Source organism: Pinus tabuliformis, chromosome 6, assembly GCF_031772625.1.
Source record: "Pinus tabuliformis cultivar Carrire ecotype Pingquan chromosome 6, CPIR1, whole genome shotgun sequence".
Lineage (NCBI taxonomy): Eukaryota > Viridiplantae > Streptophyta > Pinopsida > Pinales > Pinaceae > Pinus > Pinus tabuliformis.
In genome coordinates this window covers 1,113,665,806-1,113,689,937 of record NC_142292.1, presented here as the reverse complement: position 1 = coordinate 1,113,689,937, position 24,132 = coordinate 1,113,665,806, and the positions used below count along the sequence as shown (strand labels likewise).

At 35.0% G+C, this 24,132-nt stretch overlaps 1 pseudogene; it reads right to left on the bottom strand.

Annotated features, from left to right (window-relative positions):
- The window catches only part of LOC149262794 (uncharacterized), a 106,732-nt pseudogene extending 82,895 nt beyond the window's left edge, over window positions 1-23,837 (bottom strand).
- Window positions 23,838-24,132: the final 295 nt, after the last annotated feature.

Below are 24,132 nucleotides of genomic sequence, written 5' to 3'. Positions count from 1 at the left end.
TCACCTTACTAAACCTACGTACATATCTATAAAGGATAATTCACTCTTTCAAATATTCAGACCCAGATTATCAAATTTATAGATCAAGCATGCACCACATATAACAGATCATAATCATACAAAGATACTACATTCAAGGCTAAAGATTATGACCCATCAATAGAACTTATCCTTCTCTTTGTGCTAAGGTTCCTCCTTCATTCAAATCTAGATCTGCACCATAACCTTAATCACCAATTTCAAATCTAGCACTTATTAGATATTCAATTAATTCAGATGTTCCTTTGCCAAATGATCTCCTTCCTCTTTTATAGTCTTAGGCCTTTCACAATACCACGGTCCAAAACCATAATAAAACAATACCATGGACCCAATACTTGGGATCAACACTTCTAAAGAGATACCGTGGTCCAAAACCATAGGTTCAAATACCAAGGACTAACTACCACGGACCAAAAGTAAGTTCTCCAACATATACATGCTTTTCCTTGTGTGAAAGTGCGTGTACACGCGCACACGCCTTTGTAACGTCTAACCCGAGTGTATACGCGGTTTAGTCTAGATGAACCTGCGTATATCTCTTTTCCTTCATTCTGAAATCCTGTACTGAGATCTGTCACCAAAGAGAGTTGCCATCAAGGACAACACTTGTGCCATAGCTCCAAACTTGTGCCATAATTCCAACAATCTCCCCCTTTGGACTTGATGGCAACCCCAAGATCCTCAAAGTCATTCTCCCCCTTTGTCATCAAGGGCAAAGGGTTGTGCTCCCGCTGAGTACATGTTGAAATCTCTTCCCTGCTATGTTGACCATGCTCCCCCTGACTATAGGCAAGCTCTGCAAAAAGATGTTCTTCAAGAAGAACCATGACTTATACATCATAAAAGACCTTCCTATCATCGAAAGACTTAATACATACATCCATCACCCAACCAAGTGGGGATCATCCACCCAACCAAGTGGGGATACATCAGAAATTTGCATATGACAACCAAGTACATTACATCTTCATCCCAGGCATAGTGGGGAAACCAAAATAGGCCGTTACATGACCTTGACACCATAAAAGAGATACATGACATAGAGACGAAATATCTAGAGCAAGACTTATGAGAGTCACCAATAACTGATATTAGCAGCATCTGTCAATCACCATTCAGATCAGCAACCATGATTTCCTTCTGTTCTCCCTCTACCTTTGTTCCATCTGAAACCAACAACAACTTTGAACTAGAACCAAAAGCTTCTAAGATAATGCCAACAATGCCTCATTGGAAGTTTATCTGCTCCCCCTGAACCTGTGCCAGATGGTCTCTATCAGACCCATATTAGACTATCTTCAACCAGAGCCTGTCCCTACTGATATCCATCAAGCCTCCATATACGCGACTGTCTCTGCACAAACCGGCGTATGTACGCGGATTCTCCTTAGGAAACTCACGTACACCAATTTTTCTCTGAAGCAGACAAGTTTTAACAACAAGATGATGCATCAACTGCTCCCAACTTCTGTCTGAGGTATTCAAAAGTTTCCCTGGGCAGTGGTTTGGTGAGTATATCAGCAACTTGTTCCTTAGAGGGAACATACTCTAGCTTGACCTTTTGTTCCAGCACTTGTTCCCAGAGAAAATGATATTTGATAGGTATGTGCTTGGTCTTTGAATGCATAACTGGGTTATTTGAAATGCTGATTGCACTTGTATTATCACATAAGATGGAGATAGGTGGAGTACAAGTGATTTGAAAATTCTACAAGGTTTGCATCATCCAAAGGAGTTGAGTGCAGAAAGATGCAGCAGCCACATATTCTGCTTCAGCTGTAGATAAAGCAATCGAACTCTGTTTCTTGCTGAACCAAGATACTAATCTGGAACCCAAAAAGAATGCACCACCACTTGTGCTCTTTCTGTCATCCACGCTTCCAGCCAAATCTGCATCTGTATAAGCATGAAGAGTGAGATCTGTATCTCTAGGATACCATAAGCCATAGTTTTGAGTTCCTTGAAGATACTTGAAAATTCTCTTCACTGCCTGAAGATGAGTTTCCTTTGGATTTGCCTGAAATCTTCCAACTATTCCCACTGCATGCATGATGTCTGGTCGGGTACCTATCAAATAAAGTATACTTCCAATCATGGATCTATAGGTTGGTTGATGCACTGCTGTTGATTCATCATTTGCACTGAGGCTACATATTGTAACCACAGGGGTACATACTGGTTTTGCATCTTCCATGCCATATTTCTTCAAGATCTGCTTGAGATACTTGGTTTGAGACAAAAAGATACCGCCTTCATTTTTTTGGATTAGCAATCCAAGAAAATATGTCAATTCTCCAAGCAAAGACATTTCAAATTATTTCTGCATCACCAAGGAAAAGCTTTGACTCATAGCTTCTTCATTGCTGTGAAAGATAATATCATCTACATACACAACAAGTATTAGCAATTTGTCATTTTCAATTTTTATATAAAGATTGCTATCTACTAATCCTTTTGAAAAACCTTGTTGATGAAGATATTTGTCCAAACGGTAGTACCAAGCCCTTGGAGCCTGTTTAAGACCATAGAGAGCCTTTTTTAGTCTGCATACAAGATTTGGATTATTCCCAAGAATGAAACCATCTGGTTGCTCAATGTACACTTCTTCTTCTAAGTCTCCATTCAAAAAGGCTGACTTCACGTCCATTTGAAATACTTTGAACTTCTGAAAGCTAGAGAGAGCAAGGAACATTCTGATGGCCTCAAGTCTAGCAACTAGAGCAAAAGTTTCTTCAAAGTCTATTCCTTCTTGTTGAGCATACCCTTTACAGACAAGTCTGGCCTTGTTTCTAATCACTTCCCCATTTTCATTCAACTTGTTTTTAAAGATCCATTTTGTCCCTATGACATTCTTATCTTTTGGTCTAGAAACCAACTCCCAAGTGTTATTCATTTCGATCTGCTCAAGTTCTTCATCCATTGCCTTGACCTAGCATTCATATTTGCATGCCTCTTTTACATTTTGTGGTTCAGTGGAGGAGAGCAAAGCCAAATAGCTTGAGGCTTCTACAATTGTTCTTCTTGTTTGTATACCTGCCTCTTTTTGCCCCAAAATTTGAGATTCTGGATGATTCTTCTGAACGTACCTAGATGGAGTCTTATCTTCTATCCTTATATGTTCTTCTGGTGCCTCTTAAGCTTCTTCTTCATCATAGTTCTGATTTGATGTTGAAGGATAGTCCTCATCATCTTCGAGATCTTCGGAATTCACTTGCCTAGGAATGTTTCCTTCTTCATCAACCACTACATCAATGTTGTCAACAATTCTTCCAAGTCTTTTGTTGTAACACTTATATGCTTTTCTATGGGGAGCATAACCAAGGAGAATGCCTTCATCTGCTCTAGGTTCAAACTTGCCAAGATTTTCATCATTATTTTTAATATAGCATTTGCTTCCAAAAATTTTGAAATGTTTTACTGAAGGAGTCTCATCATACCAGTGCTCATGAGGAGTTTGAGTGTTGTTCACTCGGACATTTGTCTTGTTGAGAATAACAACTGCAACAAATGCAGCTTCACCCCAGAAAGTTGTGGGAGTTCCAAACTCATCAAGCATTGCACGAGCCATTTTTTGAACCGTTCTATTCATCCTTTCCACTACTCCATTTTGCTGAGGAGTCCTAGCTATAGAGAATTCCCTTCTTATTCCATGTTCTTCACAAAAATTGAAAAATTCATTCGAGGTAAATTCTCCTCCTCGATCTGACCTGAGGCATTTGATTCTAAGATCTGATTCGTTCTCCACCAAGGCTTTGAATGATTTGAATTTTTCAAAGGCTTCGTCTTTGTGCTTCATAAGTCCTATCCAACACATCCTGGAATAGTCATCAATGAATAGTATAAAGTATTCTTCTCCTCGAGGTGACCTTTTCCTAGTTGGTTCACATACATCAGTATGGACAAGTTCAAGCGGCATGTTGGCTTATCCTTCCTTCTCAGGGAAGTTAGTTTTGGTTTTCTTACCAAACTGACATGATTTGCATATTGTATTGTCTGGGATTCTGATGTCTGGAAGACCACAAACTGCCTGGTATTTGCATGCTTTCCTTATCTGTGAAACTAAGATGCCCCAATCTTCTATGCCATAGCCAGTGTTCATCATTCTTGCTCAAATAGCATTGATGTTGTCCTTCTTTGAATATGTATAAATTATTTGGAGTCCTTACGCCTTTGATCACTTTTTTTCCTGTATCAAAGGTCACGAACACTACATCCATTTGATCGAAATATTACCTCAGTTCCTTGATCACACATCTGGCTGACACTTAATAGATTATGCTTTAAGCCATCAACATACATGACATTTCCAGCTTTGACCCTTTCTTTCAACTGAACAGAACCTTTACCTTTTATGAGGGCAGGGGTGTCATTTCCAAACGAAACCTTCTTCTCCTTCTCTAAGGCACTATATGACTGAAGTTTTTCTTTATTACCTGTCATATGTTTCGAACATCCACTGTCGATGTACCATTGATTTTCTTTCCCTTCCGCATATAAGGATATACCACATCTTTCTGGTTTTGGTTCTTTGATTCTCCATGATTTGGCACTTGAGGCTTGCTCCTTCTAAGTTGTCTGCCGAAACCTACTCCTGCATTTAGAATCTTCATGACCGAAATTGTTACAAATAGAACATTCTATTTCATTTTCAAGAGCAGAGAAGCTGTTGTAGGTCCTTTTCATGATCCCAGTCATACTCCTCTATTTATGAGCTTCTCTAGTTATGGTTGTCTTATAGGCAACAAATTGAGCTGCTTTGTGACCAAATTTATGACATGAAAAACATTGGCCATTGAAGAAACTCCTGTGATTATCAAATCTACCAGCCAAATGATTGTAGTTCCTATTGACATCCATTCTTGAGGCAAATTGAGAAGGTTTTACCTGTGGCTGGTTGTAGCTTCTGTTTATCCTTAAAGTAGATTGCCCTCGATTTACCTGGTAGTCTTTGTTCATTCTTGAGGTAAATTGTCCCTGATTTACCTAGTGATTTCCATTAGATCTTTGTTCACTTCTCCTTGCAGCATCAAGATAACTCTTGGAGGTAGATGGTTTCTGCACTTGAGTTGTTTCTTCATTATATCCTAGACCTGTCTTGATTAGTAGGGAGTGATGCACTTTGATAATCTGATCTAACGTGTCAGATCCTTTAACAAATCTAAGATTAAGAGCTTTTGTTTTCTCAATCTCTTTTCTCAGTCCCACAATTTCACATTCTAACTTTTCATGATGTTTTTCCTTTTCAGCAAGTTGAAATTGTAGAGTATCCATTATCACATTCTTCTCTTATAAACCAATTTTGAGTCTAGAAATCTCTTCATAATGACTTTCTTCATCTATAGCATCCACAAAATCATCATCTTCAAAAGCCAATATTTTTTACCTTGTTCATATTCGTCACTATTGAAAGTCCATCACTATCTTCATGAGTGTAATAGCTTTTCTTATTTACATTTTGTTTCTTGTTCCATCTAACAAGTTCCTTCCCCTTGTCAATCTTATCCTTATCAGGACATTTGGCAGCATAGTGACTGACTCTTCCACAAGCAAAGCATTTGAAAGGTAACTTACCTCTGAATCTTCCAACACCCCGTTGAAGGTTCTTGACAAAATTTGATTCCTCCTCTTCTTCTGACACATGTACTAACTCATAGTAATCTCCTATGCCTGAAGCCTTGAAAGTAGCTTCTCTTCTGTTTGATGGTCCTCCTTTCCTCATTTCATAAGCAGTCAGAATTCCGTGCAACTGTGACATGGTAAGGTTTCATAGATTCTCTTTTTCTTCTATTTCAGAAACTTTAGATTCAAACCTAGGGGACAAAGATCTTAGAACTTTTTCAACCACAACAGCCTCTTCTATTTCTTCACCAAAGTTTTTCATACAATTAACAATATCATCTACACGAAGGAAATAGTTAGCCACACTTTCATCATTGTGCATTCTGACATTTTCATACTGAATTTTGAGGGTTTGAAGTTTTACTCACTTTACCTGGTCATCTCCTTCATAGCTCAGAACAATCTTGTCCCATATTTCTTTTGTGGATTTATACTACATAACCTTGACGAATTCTTATTGAGATAGACATCCTAATAGAGCATTGACAACCTTTGCATTTGTTTCATATTGCTTCTTACCAGCCGGATTTGTAGGAGTTGATGAAGGAAAAGTGTACCCTGTATCTATGATATCCTAGACTTCAGTACCAAGAGATTGAAGATAGGCTGTAACTCTTACCTTCCAATAGATGAAGTTGGTTCCATAAAAAATTGGTGGCCTGATTGATGCTTCTCTCTCATAGTTGCTCATGATGATGGATCTTCCTTTAAGCGATAAAGCTTCTTCCGAAGGACCTGCTTTGATACCAATTGTTGGAAATAATACTGGGAGGCGGGGTGAATCAGTATTATCAAGTCACTTATTTTCTTTTTCAAACCCAGATCATATACCTACTTTAGTTAGATAAAACTGTGTATATACGCAACTACAGAGAAGGAAACTCGCGTATGCAATGCAAACTCATAATTTAATTTATCTTATTTATGTTGATCATTAATCTGTGTATTAGGATTAAATAAACAGTAACCAGAAACAGTAAAATAGATCTGAAGACAATCACACACACAAGAACACAAGATATAAGGTGGAAACCCAATGTGGGTGAAAACCACCTGCTGCAATTCGTCTCTATCTTCTTTTAATTAGAAACTTCTTTTTACAATGTATTGGTGCAGTCCTTTACCAGTACGCAGGCTGCAACCTGCAGAGAGCTACAACCCTCTCTCATTCTCCAGCTTCTCCTGGAAGGGAGCTACAACCCCCTTAGCTCTTACACTAGCCAAGATACTAGTACGTAGGTGCTAGCCTACAGAAGGCTACAACCTTCTCTTTCTTCTAGGGACCACGTTTCATAAATTTTCAGACTGGATCCATGAACATCAATCAATCATCAAGAATTTCTGCATCAAACAATCTCCTTTTCACCAATTAGAACTGAATCAAGTAGATACTTCTCTGACAGCTGTACCCAAAACATATTAAGAGTAACCACACACCAAATTCTGAACCCAGAACACTACAACAATAAACAGAAGCATCTAGATCACAACTCAAAAGATATACGATACTTCAATAACCTGAAACCTGCGTGCATACGCTTTTGTGTTTGGAGCAACCTGCGTATACGTTGTTTTTATTCACTGAACCAGTGTGTATACGCGCCTTCGCTTTACTGAACCTGCGTACAGATCTATAAAGGATAATTCACTCTTTCAAATATTCAGGCGCAGATTATCAGATTTATAGATCAAGCATGCACCACATATAACAGGTCAAAATCATACAAGATACTACCATTCAAGGCTAAAGATTATGACCCATCAATAGAATTAATCCTTCTCTTTGCGCTAAGGTTCCTCCTTCATTCAGATCCAGATCTACACCATAACCTCAATCACCAATTTCAGATCTAGCACTTATTAGATATTCAATTAATTAAGATGTTCCTTTGCCAAATGATCTCCTTCCTCTTTTATAGTCTTAGGCCTTTCACAATACCACGGTCCAAAACCATAATAAAACAATACCATGGACCTAATACTTGGGATCAACACTTCTGATGAGATACCATGGTCCAAAACCATAGGTTCAAATACCAAGGACTAACTACCACGGACCAAAAGTAAGTTCTCTAACATATACACGCTTTTCCTTGCATGAAAGTGCGTGTATATGCACACACGCCTTTGTAACGTCTAACCCGAGTGTATACGTGGTTTAGTCTAGATGAACCTACGCATATGTCTTTTCCTTCATTCTGAAAGCCTGTACTGAGATCTGTCACCAAAGAGAGTTGCCATCAAGGACAACACTTGTGCCATAGCTCCAAACCTGTGCCATAATGCCAACATATATCTCATCCATATGATCCAATTTTACTTGTAATTTGGCATGAAAACTATTCTTTTAGGATATTTTTATCATAAAACTGAGAATTGGGTTGTTACAAGGTTAGTGGTTTTGAGATGTTGTTATAGGATTACACTTTCCAATTCTGCCTTGCCAAGGACAAGACAAGGATTCACTGATCATTGTTGTTACACCTGAAGATCTATTTTTGACATGCTAACCTCCTTAAATTAGTTATGAAGATTAATTTGGAAAGAATTTAGTCAAAATATAGTTTAACTCTCAAAGGAGAAGTTTATGGACAATGCAACTAAAATAATTAGGATTTTCTAATGATAATTATTGTAATTTGGAAAATTTATTACAACTTTATCCTAACCTTGGAAATTGTTATCAGATTGTTAATATGTATTCTCAAGTTAGATCACATGAGAATCCAGAGATTCTCATGATATTCTTATCATTATAATCTGATAGATAGTGATAAAGGGGGAAGCACCAACATTATAATCTTGTATGTTTCATTAATGTAATCTCAATAATTCCTGGCATCATACCTTTCTATTGACTAGCTTATGTGTTTTGTAGTGTACCAACCCCTAGTAGGAAGGAAGGGCTCTCCTTCTTAGCAGGGATCATTGGTTAGTAAGTTACTATAGTTGCCTGATTTATTTCCTCTCAGTTATAATTCATGTGTGACTGTTGTTACTGTTATTATTAGTCTTATTCATGTTATAATGATTGCAAAATTCTAGTCTATGTATTATGCAACAACATAGGTCCTAGACCGATCCCTTTGTTACTGTGAAAGTTATTTAATGACTTTTACAATTTGATGTTGTGTTCATTTCATTTGAATGTGTGTTCCAGCATTTCCTGAGAGAGTGATTCCAGGATTGTTGTTCCTTTCTAGATAAGGGTGGCAGTGTGACAGAGTGGTTTATTCTACATTATGTTTTTATTTCTTAAGAGTGTGAATAAGGATTGAGATTGTAATAACCAGAGTGTTGAATTTATGAGAATGTGATTACAACAATTGATTTTTACATTCATTAGCACTAGTCATCATTTTCCCTTGCATATATCTTGTGTAATAGCCTTGAAATAACAAAACCTACTTGGATTGACAAATAATGTAAAGAGTTGGAACTATTGCTCTAAATTAAAAGGACAAGTGTTCTACCCAATAGCAAGCTAAATAAAAATTTATAAACAACTTTGACATAATACGAGTTGAAGAAAAACTTGGAATGTTGTATGAAATCTGAAACAGAATTATTTAAGGATCAAAGTAAACATATAATAATTCAAATGTGTTTAAAATAATTAAATAAATAGTCTACAATTTGAATCAGTCAAATTTTCCGCTAATTGAAGCCTTGGCATGCATTTTAGTGGAGCATGGTAATTTTGGCCTACTTCACAAAAATGCACACTCAACCTTCATTACAAGGCCAAGTTGAATGATTCAGATCGAAGAATACTTTTTTACTCATAATTAACATTAATTTTGCACATAGAAATTTCTATTATGCAAGAATATGCCAAATTGGATCGATTTTGTAGGGTTAAAGTGAAGGTTTGTGTGTCTCAAATAAATGCGCACCAGGACATGTAATTAATTGATTGTGTGACAATGACAATTCCAACCTAAATACAAAACCATTTTATGCAACGTATCAATGCCATTTTCATAAAGGAAACGTTATACACTGAAATCCAAGTCTACTAGAATAGAAATTGATCATATCTTGCAATAATCACAGTCGGAATAAGTATGCACTCTCTGACCAAACCAATTACACTCCTTGTAATGAAATTGAAATGGGACATGATTGGGAAATTCCTAACCTTAGGATATAACCTTTCATCATGTCTAACAAATATCCTACATATCTATGTTTCCCATTTATACACAACTTTCACTTAAGGCAAGTTGAAGCAAAACTGAGAATGTTGTATGAAATCTAAATTATAAATATTTAAGCTCAAAAGTAAATACATAAAAATGTAAAAGTGTGTAAAATCATTAAATAAACAATATACAATTTCAATCAATCAAATTGGCCAATAAATTAAGCATGGGCATGCATTTTACTAAAGCAAAGCAATTTTGGCTTGCTTGACACAAATGCACGTCCAACCTTTATTTCAAGGCCAAAGTGAATGATTCAACTTGCAGAGTATTTTTCTACTCATAGGTAACATTAATACAATTAAATATTTTAAATTTTTCACATATATATATTTTTTGTTCAATAATACTCCAAATTGCATTGATTTCATAGGGTAAAAGGCAGGGTTTATGTCTCTCAAATAAATGCACACCAAGAACATTTGGGAATAAGGGGATGGACTCATAAAAAACAAATTTGAATTTTAATGGTAGAAACTTTTAATTTCTTGGTTAAAACCATATTATTAAGTAAGGTTGGATGGCCTTATTTTAGTAGTAATTAGGTTTAAATGTTGTCAGGGGAAAGATAAAGAGATAGTACCTAGGGTTTGCAAGGTCTACTTTAGTGTTTTAATATATTGTACATATTTTTTAGGGTTTAGAGTTTAATATTAGGTCAAGTGACCTAGTTAGCATTTGAAGATAAATAGGCAAGGCCATTTCTACTAGCATTTAGTATTTAATATCCACCTAGATGCTAACATGCCATGATAATACCTTGAGAAAATACATAGCATTTCAATGTCAAACAAATAATAAAAGATGAAAACTTAAAACCAATCTCATAAAAACACATAGTACCACATAAAACAAAAATTTTCATCATCGTGACAATCAATACCACAATAATGCTACTCTTCCTTAACAGTAGTATAATTCCAAACAAGAAAAAGAAAAAGGTAAGACAGAGTGTACTCCTTCCTCTTGTCACCAATATGTTACGATTTACAAATTAAAAGTATCTTCCCATTTATACATGACCTAAGAGACCTTTGAAATTTTTTGGTAACATGACTCCCCACATAGAATATAGTACATCCTCATTAAATTTGGGTGGATAATAACTCATCCTCATTAAATTTCTATTGTGCATGAATTCTCCAAATTGGATTCATTTTATAGGGTAAAAGGAAGGGGTTGTGTGCCTCAGATAAATGCACACCAAGACCTATAATTAACTGGTTGTGAAACAATCATCATTCCATCCTAAAGATATAAACATTTGTATAACATATGACATTCATTATCCTAAAATAAATCTTACTCACTAAAATCCAAGTTTTTCAATGTAGTAATTCAGCATATCTACCAAATTTGATCAAGTCAGAATAAATGTGCACTCCCAGGCCAAAAAAATTACACTCTTGGTAATGAAATTTGAAATGGGACATGATTGGACAATACCTAAGCTTAGGATATAATATTTCATCATGTCTAACAAATATCCTACATAACGATGTTTCTCACTTATACACAACTTTGACATAAGGTAAGTTGAAACAAAACTTAGAATGTTGTATGAAATTTTATGTATAAATATTTAAGCTCAAAGTAAAGATATAACAATTTAAAAGTCTGTAAAATAATTAAATAAATAATCTAGGATTTGAATAAATCATAGTGGCCAATAAATGAAGCCTAGAAGTGCATTTTAGTGATGTAAGGCTATTTTGGCCTGCTTCAAAAAAGTGCACACCTAACATTCATTTAAAATCCAAATTGAATAATTCAAATTAGAGAATATTTTTTTACTAATAGGTAACAATAATACAATTAAATATTTTTAAATTTTCACATATATGTTTGTGTTGTTTAAGAATACTCCAAATTGCATATGTTTCAAAAGGTAAAAGGCAGGGTTTGTGTGCCTCAAATAAATACACACCATGAATGTTTGGGAACAAGGTGATGGACTAAGAAAAAAAAAACTTGAATAGTTGAAATTTGTAGTTTCTTATTTAAAAACATATAATTAAGGTTTGATGACCTTATTCTAGTATTAATTAGGTCTAAATGTTGCCAAGGGATAGATAAAGCTATAGCACCTAGGGTTTGTAGTGTCTATTTTAGGGTTTTTCTATATTGTACATATTTTCTAAGGTTTTAAGTTTAAGATTAGGTCAAGTGACCTAGTTAGGGTTTGAATATAAATAGGTAAGGATAATGGAGACAAATAGGACTAGTTCTTATTTCTTGTTTGGCAATGAATTCTAAGTAGATCTAGGGTTCTAGTGCCACTCATCGATTAGAAAAGTCCTAAAAACATTTTCCCAACACACATGAAAATTGTGACTAGAATTCTAGGGTTTAACAAAAATAAGGAACTTATGGGATTCACCATAAACTAGGGACTTTCTACTAGCATTCAATATTTAAGATCCACACGGGTGCCAACATGCCATGATAACACCTCAAGAAAATACATAGAATTTCAATGTTAAACAAATATTAAGAGATGAAAGATTAAAACCAATCTCAAAAAACACATAGTACCTCATAAACTAGAAAATTTCATTGTCATGAGCATCAATTGCACAACAATGCTACTTTTCCTTAATAGTAGTAGAATTTCAAACAAGAAAAAACAAAAGGTAAGAGAGTGAACTCCTTCCTCTAGTCACCAATGTATTACGATTTACAAATTAGAAGTCTCATCCTATTTATACATGACCTGAGAAACCTTTGAAATTTGTGGGGAACATGACTCCCCACATGGAAAACATGGACAATAACTCATCCTCATTAAAAGAAAAAAAAGTATGCATGAGTACTCCAAATTGGATTGATTTTAAGGGTAAAAAGCGAGGATCATATTCCTCATAAATGCACACCAAGACTTGTAATTAATTGGAAATGAAACAATGATCATTTCATCATAAATATACAAACATTTTCTACAACATATGATACTCATTATTCTAAAAGAAATCTTACTTACTAACATCCAAGTTTGCCAATGTAGCAATTCAACATATCTCACAATGTTCAAGTCAGAACAAATGTGCACTCCCAGGCCAAACCAATTATACTCTTGGCAATGAAATTTGAAATGGATAGGATTGGAAAATACCTAACCTTTGATATAACCTTGCATCATGTCTAACAAATATCCTACGTAACTATGTTTCCCACTTATACACAACTTTGACACAAGGCAAGTCGAAGCAAAACTTCTAATGTTGTATCAAATTTGAAGTATAAATATTTATTCTCAAAGTAAATATATAACAATGTAAAAGCATGTAAAATCATTAAATAAACAATCTATAATTTGAATCAATCGGATTGGCCAATAAATGAAGCTTCGGTGTGCATTTTAGTGAAGCAACGCAATTTTGGTTTGCTTCAAAAAAATGCGTGCCACGCCTTCATCAAATCGAATGATTCAAACATGAGGGTATTTTTTTACTCAACACATATATGTTTGTGTTGTTCAATAATATTCCAAATTGCATGGATTTCAAATGGTAAAAGACAAGGTTTGTGTGCCTCAAATAAATCCACAATAGGAATGTTTGGGAACAAGGTGATGGACTAAGAAAAATCAAACTTGAATTTTTATAGTTGAAACTTTTAGTTTCTTGGTTAAAACCCTATAAATGAGATTTGATGACCTTATTTTAGTAATAATTAGGTTTACATGTTTCCAAGGGAAAGATAAAGAGATAACACCTAGGGTTTGCAGGGTTTATTTTAGGGTTTTTCTATATTGTACATATTTTTTAGGTTTTTAAGTTTAAGATTAGGTCAAGTGACCTTGTTAGGATATTCACTATGAAAAGGTTTGGATGTCATTTTAATGAAAAAAGGACATTTACTATCATTTCTAAATAATCAATTGCATGATGGAAATTTGGTAAATTATACCCATGAGAAAAAAGTGACGGTCATCTTACATGCCATCAAAATCTTGCAACATTATTTTTAAAAGTGTTATTTTAATAAATTGTATCTTATATATCAATATTAAATTTGAATTTTTAACTATGTCTGAGAAAAAATATGAGCAAAGGAGCAAAGTTATAGCACAATATAATCAATTTTATTCATTTAATAAATAAAAAATCTTTATAAAAGTGATCTATAGAAAAATAAAGGAATAAGTTAAAAAAAAAAAATAGTAAATAAATAAATAAATATATAGATATAGATATCTATATATATATATATATATATATATATATATATATATATATATATATATATATATATATATATATATATATATATATATATATATATATATATATATATATATATATATCTGTGTGTGTGTGTGTGTGTGTGTGTGTGCGCGCGCGCAAGCATTCCCCACGGCTTATTGATTGTGCATTCCTTCATTCAGCATGCATGCAACTAGCGTGACTTGAACCCAGAGAACGATGTCCCTAATTGAAATAGGGGTGTCCTCTTCCCTGCAAATAATTAACACATGAGGTTCCTAGGAGAAGTTCAGAGTCAAAAAATTCAAAGAGTGTGCTAATACATGGAGAGATACAAACAATTGTCCACCAGGTATGCTAGATATCTTGAGAAGAGCAGAGTTTTATAAATTTATATTTGGACAGTTCAATTTCCAAAATGATGAGATAGATGAGGCCATAGAAAATTATGATGATAAATCCATGGAATTAAAATTATTTGGGCAGAATATTAATGTGGATCCTGATATGTTTGCAAGAGAAACAAAAATTCCATGCAGAGGAGGAGCAATATTTAACTCCAAGAAAACCCCTAAGCTAGAAAAGATTGAAATGGGCAGTAAAATATGTGGGAAAAAAGTAGTTGTTCCAAGAAATGGATTAAAAACGCAAGATTTTCCCCAAGGACTATACAAATCCTTGATTAAGTTGTCCTTAGGAAAATTATGAATCATCGCAAGTGTAATGTGTCCTCCCACATTTACCCGCTTTTACAAGCTCTACAAGATAAACTTGAGCTAATTACTACTATGGCATGACCCGACCTCCAAGTTCCAATTATGGAAGTGGGGAAAACATTAAAAACACATACTACCACCCCTCGGGGACACTAGATCACTCAAAAGCTTGACAACTACCTTTGGTGTTCAACTCCTAAGCTAGAACTCATTTTTACAAGCTTGACACCCTAATTGCACCCATAACACATTATGCATGTGATTATGAGGCTCCAGTTGCACTCATAAGCTTTATGGAATGTGGTTATGACTAAAATTTCCTTGTTCTGTGCATGTGGTGGCAAGATCTATGCCACGTTTTTAGGTCTAGTCTTCAAGCCACTTCCCAGAAGTGACCAAAACTTTTCAAAATAAAATCAATGGTGATAACAAGTCTATGCAATCAAAAATCAAGCTAGATCTTGCTCAAAACATATTAGTCCCATGATAAAAATGTCGTCAAACATATGATAAACATGGAAGCTACAGGTAATGAATGCATATATTATCATAAACTTTTGTACTTCATTAGAGAATCTTCAAGAAGATCCAATGCCCTCTCAAGTAGCTACAACAACATATGTTAACTTGTGCATTGGTCAATCATTCAGTAACTTATCATATCATGATTTGGATCCATCGTAAGATCACATCATATAACCATGCATATAACTAAAATAAAATGCTTGACAAATCAACAATAAGATCAAAATAATAACCACTGCATACGCTCATTGATAACAATAGGAAAATATCTCATATTAACATATGAAAAAGCCAACCAAGTTAGGGATATTCATTAACCACCCAACCATATATTGGGCTGAATCAAATCTATATTTCATCCAATCACCCCCATGCCATATTCTAAGCATGAATGTGAGATCATGTGGGTTAAACCAAAATAGAACCAACCAGGGCTTCTAAATACCAAACCACCTCAACCCTCAACCACAGTGATTTCACCTAAACCAATCCAAAAATCACTAACATCAAAACAAGCTTGGATGCCTCTGACTTCCTTCACCAGCTCCAAAGAAATTCTCCTATCTCCACCCATCCATCAAGAGTTCCAAGAGAAATCCCTTCTCCAACCTAGACCCTTGGGAATTTTCCTGAGACCACCTCAATTAGGATCCAAGTCTACCATCCATCCAGGATTCACCTCCTTCCCAAGAAGTCCAGAATCCACTACCAAAATCAAAGTATACATCCAACATCTAACACTACAATCCTTGTGGTACTTTTTCTCTCAGTGAACATTTACTGGCTGATTGTTTTCGGACACACTCCTAATGTGCTTCTAATTCCATATGGTAATGCTAATGACCAAAAAAAAATATCCCTTGGCCTTATATTCTTTGCTTCCCATTCCCTCGAGCAATATGGTCAACCCCTTCTGTGTAGTCACTCACCTTCCAATTTTTCCAGCATCCCCTTCTCTACTTCCCAGTCCCTCAGGCAACCCATCCCTTGGCAAGGTTTCCTCACATCGGAAAGTCCAAAAACCAAGACATATTCCTACCTCAAAACCAACATATTGGTCATAGCATGCTCATGGAAATCAATGGACACTATTGGGTACTAGTGTCCCACAATGGTCATGCTCATGAATTCTTTACCAACATATTGTTGCATATTCAAATTCCTTTTACTATTGCTACTAACTCTCTTGCATTCAATTCCAACCATCCAAATCAGGCGTTTTCCATGATTTCTTGTACCAAGCATGTAATTTCCATTAGAATCAAAAGGAATTGAAGCAAATTCAAATCATACCTCATTGATAGATCATCAATAAGGTGCACTTGATATTTTGTTTACTTCCTATCACAACAAGTCAAATTATCTCTTTGATCAAATCATCATATATAAACATATCACATCTAGTTAGCTTAAAACTCAACCATCATAAATTAGAATCATAGATTATGTGCATAATTAAAAACTGAAATAAAATATTAATACTTATCTTCAAGTTTATCTTTTCTTTTTCCTTTGTTATTTGTCCTTTCCGTACATGCACTTGATCGGTTCCCAAGCCGGGAAAGCACCCAATGCCTTCTCTTCCATATGCATTATCAGAAACAAGGGTTTGAAGATTATACCACCTCTACCCTCAATATCAATAACTTAACTTTGGTCTCTTCCCAAGCTATCCATGGATATAGGGACTACTATCTCAACCCACAGCCTCAAGGGAACCCAAGATATTACAGGGCTCCAAACCATGGCCTCCATGGAACCCAAGATGTTACAGGGCTCCAGGGACCATTATCTCAACCCACAGCCTCTAGGGAACCTAAGTTGTTACAGGGCTCTAAAGGTCTTGTCCCAATCCACAGCCTCCACGGATCCTAAGAACTAATTTCTTTCACAACACATATACATAAACATAATACAACACAATGAATACACATGTCACAATAAAATGACTACACAATACACAAGGCATAGTACCACAAGTACACATCACAACATGTATGACATATACACAACACCACATGTACAACATGTACACAACACAACATGTAAAACACGTACACAGTAGCAGTACTGCATATCCAGAGACCACACTATCTCCTCTAGTTCCTTACTGTGTGCATGCACAACCCAAGTCTTGGGTCTGTGGCTCTTTCCACTATCCATATATTACCTAGCGTGCCGCAAATCACACTTCTTTTATTATGTTGATGTATCCTTCAACATTTCCTGCTATAACATAAACATATGCATAGTTATAAGAAAATAATATAAAATAATATCCACATGATACTAACCTCATAGATCTTACAGGGCTACGCACCCACATGAAACCTCATCGTACCAGGAACCTTTTCATGGAATTCACATGTTGTAACATATTTGGTTTTGATAAGTTAGTTTTTATTTATAAAAGAGGGTCTAAAAAAATGAAAATGCAATATAAATAAATTATGAAATGAAACCCCATCAAAAGAAAAAATTTGTATAAGTGAGAAAATTTAGATGCCACTAGAAAAGACTAAAATGACATTACAAATAAACTAGGGTTTTGTGTGCAGCTTGTTTAAAATTCCACAACCTGATGTTTTGATTTGAATCATATAGTTAACCATGATCAAATCATTTAAATTTATGTCTCTAAATTTGTGAATAAGCTCACCAAATTGTTTAATCTTGGTAGAACATGATTAGATAGGATAGAATAGAATAAAATTTGGCCTAATATGCTCAAAACATGGCCAAATGATGTATTGGAATAGGATTAGGGAAAATAGATGGCCGCTACATCAGATGCACCAATTCATAGATAATTTTTTCTTTAATTAGGGTTAATTACCTTTTATAGGTGATTAATATTGTATAAACAAAGATTTATAAAGTTTATATTAAATTCATAAAATGACAAAAGCATGTTGTCATGGAGCACTATCAAGTGGATACTTTTCAGTGGTGATCATTTCCCCGCCTAGATCAATGACGGTGAAGCCATTTCACACCTCCTTCTACCATTTCACCTTTGGTAAGGGGGGTGGGGGGGGGTCCAAAAAGTAGTTTCCTTTTCGATGAGCCCATTGCAATGTGTCACCTCCTCATCACTTCACACCCCCCCACCCCCTGCAATACCATTTACCACTACTCCCCCCTCTGAAATCGCGCATCCCATCCCATCTATATGTCACTCCACCAACGGTTATCGTAATTTCCCACACCTTCCTCCCACTAATAATTTTCATCCACGTATCCCTATCCATTACATCTATTACACTCATCCTCACTCCTCATACTTGTTCCTCCTACGTGTTACCTGCCTCGTGTTGTCCATTAATGCACACTAATCTCATAGGATAACGGTGTGATCTTAACAATAATCGCCACGCTATTATAAATAAACCCTCCATCCCTTTCATGTGACTCCCTTGTTTTCATTGCCACTATTTGAATTGCAGGTTTTTAAATCTTAGCTTTGGTTAAATTTTGTCATAGATTGTGCCTATATTTCAAGCTAACAGTGCACTCACCAGTATTTTTTTATAGGGACTACTCTCTGCTCAGGTTCCCATTTCATCAAAATATTGTTACTTTCCTTCCTTATCTATTATAATATGTCACCCAAAATAAAGGCCCATCCCTCTGGTAGCAAGATCCCTGCTCAGGAAAATCCAAAAGCCACTAATACCCTATATCTTGACCACATCCCCTTAGCTGACCAATTTTTTAAGATTGTGGACACAGAGTGCGAATTTGATATTTTCAAATTGCACCATTGGTTAAGACAGACCTATCAGGACTGAAATGATGAAATTAACCTATGGGAATCCCTATTGTCGATGTTCATGTTCCCTCAAACTCATCCATTTCCTGATTTAGTTATGTGGTGTCAGGCTAAGTATAGTCCCTTTCAGAAAACTGTCTCGGAATGGAGACATTCTGATATCTATCACTCCAGAAACCATAAAAAAAATGCTTCTAATTCCTGAGAATGATTCCCTTAGACATTTTTCTATTGTTTTCCTCATGGATCTATACCATAAGCTTACATTCCCCTAAAGAGCTAAAATTTTTTAGATCGTTCTTCTAGAAGATGTTGAGCTTCCCAAAAATAACCCTCCATATCTAGCCTCAATGTTCCCAAAAAGGGCTAAACACATTATATCTCTAGTTTCTTGCATTTTGGTTACCAGACAGATTAATGGGTAGATGAACCTATCCTTAGTTATCTATCCATCTTCTCCAAAGAACACAAGCCAACATTCATGTATAATTATAGTCAATTTTTGGCTGAAAATGTGCATGATTAGTTAATGAAAATCACTACTAAGGGTGTATTCAAGTATTCTTCTGTGCTAGTTCATATGTTCCTTTTTCAACAAGGAGACATGCTACCAATATCCCTACACAATTAGGATGATTAGAAAATAAATCAATCAGTTACACAGTGGACCTCATTTGTCAGGACAAACTCAACTGAGTTTAAATTTTTAGATTTATTGATTGTTTCATTTATCCAGTTGCACAGATTCTTAGCAACCAGAGTGAACCAAGAATCAGCCCAAAGATAAAAAGGATCCTGCACCTAAGTGACCAATCTAATACTAGAGACTCGTATCTTTGCTAGAATTACAAAGAGATTAGGGTATATGGCTGTGAGTTAGCTCCATACAAATTGTGTAAATATGTTCCAATGAGAATTTTCACTGTGGAATATATAAGGAAAATGATCAACATGGACAAGCTACATTTTGTTTCAGGCAAAAGAAAATCTCATTTCAAGATCAAGTCCCAAGTGGGACCCTTTATTTATAATACCAGAGCAGCAGGAATTGAAGCAGATTCAATTCTCAAGCAGATGGGATTTCAACCAAGTTTTACCTATTATTATGACCCATTCAATATAATTGCTAATTTAAGGGCAGAACTTAAAACCACACCTTATAATAACACTACAATACTAGAGATTGAGAAATACAGGAATCAAGAACAGCGGGAGGAGAACACACTTCAGGAAGTAGAAGAACAAATTTTACCTCCTTCTACCCTCCAGACTCCCACTTCTCAAAGTAAGCAGGATAAGAGACCGAGAGAAGAATCATCATCTTCAGCAAAGGGTGCAAAGGAGTTTCTCATTTATCAAAAGAAACACAAGACTGAATCTAAATTTACCACTCTTCAGGGTCAAAAATACCCCATAGTTATTAATCTGGATGATTCACAGGTTTCTATAGGATCAGAGGAAACTGTCCTTAATACTCCATATTCCTCTTCAATTTCACAGAATTTATTGGAAATTACACAGTCAAAAGGAGTAGGTGAACAATAAGTACCAAACATTTTCACTAATTTTCTTGAAATTAAGCAAAAGAATGAATCTCTGAAGGCCAATGTATATGCTCAATTCTGGAAGCAGACATCCACAATGCAAATTGTTGGCAGCATTTGACAGTGAAAATGAAAGGATGAAAATGACATTCTTACAGGCTCAAGTTCCTTTTCCAAAGGCTTCTTCAGACTATAAGAAAACTATATTTTCTTTTGATGCGAATCAAATAAATCCTATTGACCAAATGGACATGCACAGACATTCTGGGGAGATTTTTTTCTCTACCATGACTAACACTGCCATGGCACTGTCAAAGTTGAGAAAAAACTTTCAAATGTACAATCACAGTTGAAGATAGAGAAGGTATCCTCCTTAGCAAATGATAATCGAGTCAAATCATTAGAAGATTTAGAGATCAAGATTCGATATGATCTTATTGATGTTAAAGATGCAGAGGGAATCATCAAGAAGAAGAATCCAGACATCACGGCACTAAGGAAGCATCTCAAATTACCTTCTACAGAGGATCCCCAAACCAAGGAGATTGAAGAAAGTGATCAACTCAAGGAAGAAATTCTCAAACTAATCATTGAGAAGAATATACAAATAAAGAAGATGGAGGAATAGATAGAAAATTTTCTCAAAGAAAAGGAATAGTATGCACAAGTTTCCATAGCTCCAATTACAGCTATACCAGTCACAGTGATAGGGACAACAGTGCAATCGACATCAGCAACAGAAGAGTCTACATCAACTACAAGTGATCTAAATAAATTTATACAGGAATTGTCTCTCCAGAGACAATAAAATGAAAAGCTTCAAAAGAAATTCAAAAATATGGAGACACAAAAGATAAATAATGATACTATTTATGTTGAAGAGATGCAGAAGACCCACATACTAACCAAGAAGATTCAAGAGTTGGAATATGAGTCATTAATGGCTTAGACCTTGGCCCAAGCCAAGGAAAACATTTGGATGGGTATAAGTCAAGCTATAAGTAAAATTTAGCCCTTTGTACAAATTATTTTTGAACAGGAAGAGCTTATTACTAGATGCTAGACAACTATTGAAGAGGTCAGAGAAGTCCTTAAAGATAAACCAAGTGAGGCCACATATATGACTAAGGTGTGCAATTCAAAAACCAGAGTTCAATTAGAAAAAAATCAGATTGCAAACAGGATGGAAACTATTCTTGAGATTAAGAAAGTTTTACAGAAGAAAAATCTCATGACTCAATTGGAGACAAAGTGCTAGATTTTGAAAATTTTTGTCCAGAGGTTTCATTTTAAGTTCAACTTTCTCAACAAATGAGGATTGCTAGGACTAGAGGCACCAAATGAAAAATTTAGTAGTTTGGAGGAGTATTTCCAAAATCTTTACACAATTGCAATTGATAAAGCTAAATTTGTAGGTATCAAAGGTCATATTACAAGGAAGGCTTTCTTAGAAGCTTTGAAGTTTGATTTAATGATCAAACATGAAATTAAACATATCTTTGTCAATAAGCCTACTTTTGAAAACTATACCGAGGTGGATGAAGTCTACAGGAAATTAATTAATCTTTCTATACCAAGCGAAGACAAATGGGATCACTTGTGTGAAATCATTGATTAACTTTCATCACCAACTGATAGAGAATGAGGCATCACATTTTGGGGGCCAAGTCGTCAACAACTTCCTTGAAGATAGTGCTAGCAGCTTAGCAGTTCTTGGATTCCTATATTTTTGTACTATTTTTATATTTTGTTACATGATCTTTCTAGAAAATCAATAATTTGTATAAATAACTCTTCCTTTGAGTTATTAAAGGTTGAACCCTTGGATGATCATTTCAAATCAGAATTGTAATGAAATTGGAGATTTGCTTCGAATTAGTGAAAGGGTTCTAGATTTGCCTCAAATAGTTTGTCTCCTTGTGAGTTTTTCTCATGTTTTCATTTCATTATGTTATTCTTCATGTATTTAAGTTTTAATGGAGAACCTTGGGTAAGATTAAATTGAATCTCAGTTTATCTTAAATCCCCATTGAATTTATAACCAATAATTAGAGATTAGTTTATAGAACTGTCTGTAATTATAAACTCTTCTATATCTATCAATTGTCACACCCATCTTCATAAAACTAAAATACATTTTGTGAGCAGGTAAACATTGTTTACCTACACTTTGTCTTATAATTAACTAAATACCCAGTTTGAATATTTAGTAAGTTATAACCCTTTCAACTCTTCTATTCATTCAACTAAAAATCAATTAACTATTTAGAGAAATACAAACAACCCTTTCATTCAATTCAACATTGTTAAGGTTTAAACACCTATCTTTAACTGTTCATAAAATTGGTCATCCAAAAAAACCTTACAACAACAAAATATTTTAGATGCTCTAGCACGATTAATTAACCTAGAATTATCTCAGAGGACAACATCAGATTGGCATCGTTGTCGGGGAACGAAAATTGAAGTATTTTTCCGTGGGACAACGATAAGGCTTTTCCTTTAAGGTGAATAATGGAATATTAGGTTAAAGTCCTTCACCTGGCGACTTCAAAAACCCAAACTGGCTCCTTAAAGACATACCAGGTCCCATTCTGACTTTGAAATTTTCTCTCCATTATCTGATCTAGAAGACTGGTAAGAGAAGCCTCTTTAAGAAGGAGACTTGAGTCTTCTACTTCTTCTTTTGTACCCTTACAACCTGAATATATTTTAGTTTCTTATTACTTTAGGTTTGTTCCATATCCATTAGATTTGGCTGATTTAACACCTAGGGTTTTAGAATTACTATCCAAAGGAGCTGATGCGCAGTCAGCTATTTTAGTCAATTCTTTGGAATCATATAAAATACTTGAAATATTTTCAAATTCATCCAATTTATAAGAAGAATTGGATGTACATTTACCGGAGTTAAAACCTATTGATTTTATCTCCCCCACTCATTATACATTTCCATCTACTACTTCCCAACCCGAGGAAACATTTTCTGTATATTCAAATCCTTTGTTTGAAAAAAAAGAAGAAGTTGAAACAAAGGTTCAAAAGTTAGTTATCAAATCACCTTTTAAAAATTTTAGAGATCCTCCACCTTTTTTTCCTCCTCCTCCTCCTACATTTATACCTCCATCTTCACCTACAACTTCATTATCCTCTACCTCATCATCTACCACATCTTCTATTGATTCATCTTCATCTTCAAGTATGGCCATTTTTCAACCTATTATTCAAGCTAGGTATGCTTCTTTACAGCTTCCTAATGTACTCAATCATTTTCATGATGGGTATTTAAAACACCTACCAAGGTTTAATGGAGAAATTGGTTTTTTCTATTGAAGATCATTTAGTTGCCTTCTTGGATTTTGCTGATAATGTGAACATAGAACATGAAGATGTATATATGAGATTGTTTGTTTATTCACTAGAAGGGAATGTTAGGATTTGGTTTAGACAATTGAGAGCTAATTCAGTTCTTTCTTGGAATGAATTAAATACCATATTTAAGAA